Below are 5,682 nucleotides of genomic sequence, written 5' to 3'. Positions count from 1 at the left end.
ATATGATAGTTGTTGGTGTTACTCCCACTTGCAACTTCATGAATCCAAAGAAAAAAACATTAGAATTGGATTTCATAGAAGACATTCTCACAGAATGACATTCTCATAAAATATATTCTAATTCCTTCTTAAAGAATTATCGAAGAATGTTTTTAAGATTCTTTTCTTGATGTAATAATTTTCACAATATTTCAAGTCTCATTTTTAGAAGAATGACATTTTTTTCATTTAATTCTGTTAGAATTTTTATAAGTGTACTAAAACATATAAATCTATTAAGGAGATATTATTGATCAACTAGCATTCTTACATAACATTTGTTAGAATATCATTATGACATAATAAAATCGGATAAAATAAAATTTACCTTAGATTTCAAATCGAAATAATTTTAAAAAATCAGAATTCAAAATTAAAAAGTCAGATATCGCTTAAAATCCGAATATTTCATTAATTAAACTTATGTTTCCTAATTGGAATGTAATGTGAATGTACAATATAACCCTTTTTATAATTAAATGGCAAATATTCTATTTTTTCTTTAATTTAATAATATAAATAAATCACTTTCTTAAAATAAGTAAAACTATTAGTCCACATTCATCCCTATATCCATACAATATATATCATTCTTTTGAAAAAAAGTCCATTTCAGTCATATAAATTAATTTAAATAGTAGGTTAAAAAGTATACGAGTGTATGTCTTGCCATTCATTTATAGGGAAAAATGTGGATTTTCGGTTTGGATATGGGCAAAGAAGGTTTACACTTTCATGTCGTGTGCAGGTCCAATTTTTTGTATTGAAAGTTGGAGTGGACGAGTTTGCATGATCATCAAGGTGGAGATTTTGGGTTAAGTCTAACAATAAAGTGGAGCATTTTTCTAAATAAGGGATGTTGATAAAATGACTTTTGACTCGCAATACGCTTACATGTAGTTACGACCATTTTTCGTTCTAGGTTCATCCACAAATTTTTTTCTACATTTTGGTGTTTCTGGAGAGTACTCCCCTTTCTTAGGTCATCTAACCCTTTCTGTGGAGTTTTTATCGCACTTTGATTACCATCCGACAATATCAAGTGGAAAGCTTGTTGGATCCATTCTCCCCGGCAGCGTTGGTTTTTGTCTAAAATTACCCAAATTGAATTTCCATCGGTTTCAACCCCACTATTTATAAAAATAACAAATGAAAACAAATAAGATAAAATTGTCTTAAATTTTTATCTTACAATACCTTAATATCCTATTTCTAACCTTATAAATTGGTGAGAACAAAGGCACCACAAAAATAAAACCACGTACAAACACTCTAATCTCTATAACTAACTTAATACTTACCATAGCATATAGGTTCAATTTACGAATGGAACCATTTTTGTAATTCACACTTTAAGTGACTGACAAACTTGGGAAAAAAAAAATAAATAGACGTCGGCAACGTAACCAAAAAAAAGAAAGATAATAACAAAAGTACACTTATTGCTACTTTATTAAACGGCAACAACATCCGAACCTAAGAGTACATTTATTGCTAGTTTGTAATGAAGTAATCAAAGGGAGGTAGAGTCCACATGTTTCCATTTCTGACACTGTGACCGCTTCATATAGTTTACCTCCGATATATGTCTTCATTTCTAGTTTATTAAAGAAAAAACCAAAACTAAATACATACTTTCATCTAATTTCATCGATACATCATATGTCGGAAAGAGACGATGAGAAAACTGGTATACTTTGTGGGCGCCTAAAGAAATTTTCCGGATCAACTTTTGCCTTGATTCGAATCAACCTCTTGAAATTATCCCTCTTCCAATACCTCTCGCCCCAAACACTTGCTTCTTTATAATTAGCATTTCCAACACCAAAATCAAGATCGTTATAGTTCGAATACGCCTCCCTTGGGTTCTTTGACACATAAGGTGTCAATAATTCTTCTAAGCTTCGCAACCAAGATAACCTCCGAAGGGAGGTAGGGGTTGTGTCCGAAGCTTGCCCGTTAAAATTGACAGTCTTGAGAACTTGTAACAATACCCCAGCTCTATGAGGATATGGAATTGCTGTCTCAGAGTAATCAGCCATCCTTCCTCCAAAAGGATTGATCATTAGAAGCGCTGATTCATCATTTTCCATAAATTTTTTCCAAATCTTTTTTAGCCCGCTAATGGGAATAGGTTTTCGGATATAGTCTGATTTACTTTTGTTGTTGAGCTTGGCTATCGCAGACCGGTTCGTGAGAATCTCGGTCGGGAGGGAGCTTGGAAAGCCCCAAAACACAAGGGTCGATTGTATCATCTTAATTTCTTCACAAATCTCTCGTGTAACACCGAGCTCCGGAAACTTTTCGTCCAACAATGGAAGTAACGTGTCGGTAGTGCCTTGATAAATTCCTTCGAACATAATATTGATGGTTTTTTTGGTAGTGTTGCCGATATATATCTCGAACACCTGTGTTCTTATATGTAAATTTCTATCGATAGCTGGTATAACGGTTTGATATTTATGGAAGATTTCGGTTGCCCCTTGTTCCAAAGTCTTATTCAGTATAAAGACTGTTACTTTTTCTGGAACAGGAACCAACCTCAGCTTCCATGCAAGAACGATTCCGAAACTTGAAACACCACCACCTCGAATAGCCCAAAACAAATCTTCGCCCATGGATTTCCTGTCAAGAATGTTTCCGTTGACATCCATGAAGCGGGCATCAATAACATTATCAGCAGCAGTACCATATTTCCTCAACAGGTTTCCATAGCCAGCACCACCCATGTATCCGCCAACACCCACCGTGGGGCAAACTCCTGCCGGGAAATACAAGGTGTCGGTTTTCTGAGAAATAGCGTAATAGACTTCACCAAGTACAGCGCCCGCCTGGACCCACGCAGTACTGTTTGCTACATCCACGTCGATAGACCTCATGTTAGTGAAATCAAGCATAACAAAGGGAACATCAGCAGTGTACGAGAGACCCTCGTAGTCATGTCCCCCGCTCCTGATTCTAAGCTCGTAGCCATGTTCCTTGGCACAGAAAAGAGTTGTTTGGATCAGTGTTTCTTCCACAGGCGTAACGATGACTGATGGCCTACGAGTGGAAGGTTTAAGGAATCTAGTGTTTTGGACTGCAGCTTGCCAAATGGGTAGGAAAGAAGCATTGGCAGAGGTAAAAGTGAGTTGAGAGACGCTGATATTATTGGAATTGGATTTTATGCAGCTTATGAAATCTTCAGAACCTGGTGTAGCGTCAAGAATAGAAGATAAGGCTGCCCAGGAAGTAGAAAAGGAAAGAGTTAAAACGAAGAGGAAGACGGAAGACTTTGGAAGAGAATTCTTCATGTTTTGATGAGTTTGGTTCATGGTCATGCCTGCCCTGCCATATTTATATAGAGTAAAGAGTGTAGAAGGGACTCCAAGTGGGGCTAAAAATAGGTGGATGAGAAAAGGAAATTCAATTCAGTCTTCAATTCTGTTGGACTCTTGGAAATGGTTTGATTGAGACGTGAGTTTTGTTTTATTAGTTTTCTTTATCCTCTCCGATGATCAAATATTCACTCACTTTGCATATATGAAATTTAGCATATGGTTGGGAAAGAGATTTTCCATACATCGCATACCAAAAATAGTAAAATATGACAATATTCCAAGTTTCCAACATTTTCAGCGTTGGAAATTTAATATATATATATATATATATATATATATATATATATATATATATATATATATATATATATATATATATATATATATATATATATATATCATTGGATTAAACTAGTTTGTTTATCGTTTAGATACGCTAGTTTGATCCAAAATCAGACCGTAAATGATAAATGAACTTATGATCATTTAATGCCGTTTTGATCCAAAATTCATATTCATTTTCTATAATTTTTTCAATTTTGTAATTTAAAAAAAAATAATATAACATGTGTTGAATGGCATATTCTCATTACCTTGTAATCCCAATCTTTTTTTAAAGCTAAACTTCAATTAAAAACAACAAGAACTTGGAATTACATGGTACAATATAATGGGTTTTCAACCCAAGAGTTCCAAATCAAATTCCTACCCCATTTCACTCATACTCTTAATCCATAAAAGGCAAAAGCCTTGACATCATAAGCTAAAACTAACGGACTCTTGACCTTATTATTGGTGTTCAAGATCACGTCGTTCACGTCGTTCCTATATTTCCATATAGTCCATAAGAATGCTCTTGATATCGCTTCTAAGGTTTCTAAAGACCTATTTCCCACTTTTACAGTAGAGTTTACCCCCAAGGCCCCAACAAATCTTCTAACGAGTCCATTGAGGCAGGAAAATCATTCCACCAAGTTTGTATATGTCATTGAATTTCCAGTGTCTTAAAACACTGTCTTAGAATAGTTCTTGAATATGTGTACCACTATCTCTTCGAAAGCATTGCATAAAGGACAGAAGGTGTTAAGAATGTTTACTCCTCTCCGTGCAAGATTTAATCTGGTGGGACAATATGCCAAGTCTCACCTGCCATATGAAGATATTTATTTTCCCTAGAACCACTTTGGACCAAATGGTTGGCAAGTTCATACTCTCGAGTAGTTGAATGTCGATTTCCTTTCTTAAAGTAGAGACTGTATACTCCCCTCCTCCATTAAGACTCCATCCCCAGTGATTTGTGATAATAGTACCCATTGTGTTAACGTTCCTGTAAAAAAGATTATTTAAATCTAAGTTGTATTGTTCTAAATTGATGTTGACTTTGGTAATTCTTCCCCAAACTATGTTCCTACTAAGCTAACAAACAAACTTATGGGCCAGTGTACATATACAATAACAAGTTCCCTGTAGTTTTGTCGGGAGAGAGCTTTCAAACATTGAACTAATTTTGAGGTTAAAAGAGTGTAGACGAGAGACCCTTCGTAAAGATGTCAACATACATGCGTTGAGGTAAGAACATGAAAAACCCAAACTAAGCCCGGGGCAACCTGATCCTAAACAAAATGAATGTTTATCTCTATATGTTTGGTACATTGTTATTGGATTTGATTTGAATACATGTAACTTATAATGATTATGTCATATTAAGAGATGGTTATTATGGGAGGCAAACAAAGGAGCTCCCAAATGAGATTATGAATCCAACAAGTCTCAAAAACTATGTTTGCCACCCCTCTCCTTTCACCCGTATTCATAATCGACACTGAAGTGATAAATGACTCCTTCTTGACTGGAAGAACAAAGTGCTAGAATTTAGGGATTTTGAATGACAATATAACTTGGATGTTTCAAGGATTGTGATTATATCACTTTCCGAAATCTATAATAATTTATACGTATAGTATGGAGTACATGAATTCAAAAGTGGGATAATCCACAAACTTCAATTTTAATTACAAGTCTAATCTGAGTTAGAAACATTGACTACATGTTGTGATATGCTTTTAGAGAGACATAGATGCCAATGATCAAATTTTGAGTATGAAAGTTGTAACCCCTATTCTCGAACATCCATCTTCATTTACATAACGAAAAAGGTGGTTAAATGATGGTTACACACCAATTTGGTGACAAAAAAGGTTGTTTGGGGGTAATTATGTTGGCCTTCAACAAAAAAAAGTTAAACAACTTCAAACAAAACAATAAATGATTTCGGTAACACACATGGAATATAACTATAGAAAAATGAAAACTAAAAATTGTA

The 5,682-nt window shown here is 34.6% G+C and overlaps 1 pseudogene; it reads right to left on the bottom strand.

Moving 5' to 3' along the window:
- Positions 1-1,461: 1,461 nt before the first annotated feature.
- On the bottom strand, positions 1,462-3,364 carry LOC145092127 (tetrahydroberberine oxidase pseudogene; annotated as a pseudogene).
- Between the last annotated feature and the right edge of the window lie 2,318 nt (positions 3,365-5,682).

This window comes from Lactuca serriola, chromosome 3 (genome assembly GCF_051521515.1).
Source record: "Lactuca serriola cultivar US96UC23 chromosome 3, Lser_US96UC23_V15, whole genome shotgun sequence".
Taxonomy (NCBI): Eukaryota; Viridiplantae; Streptophyta; class Magnoliopsida; order Asterales; family Asteraceae; genus Lactuca; species Lactuca serriola.
This window is presented reverse-complemented; position numbering and strand designations above follow the sequence as displayed.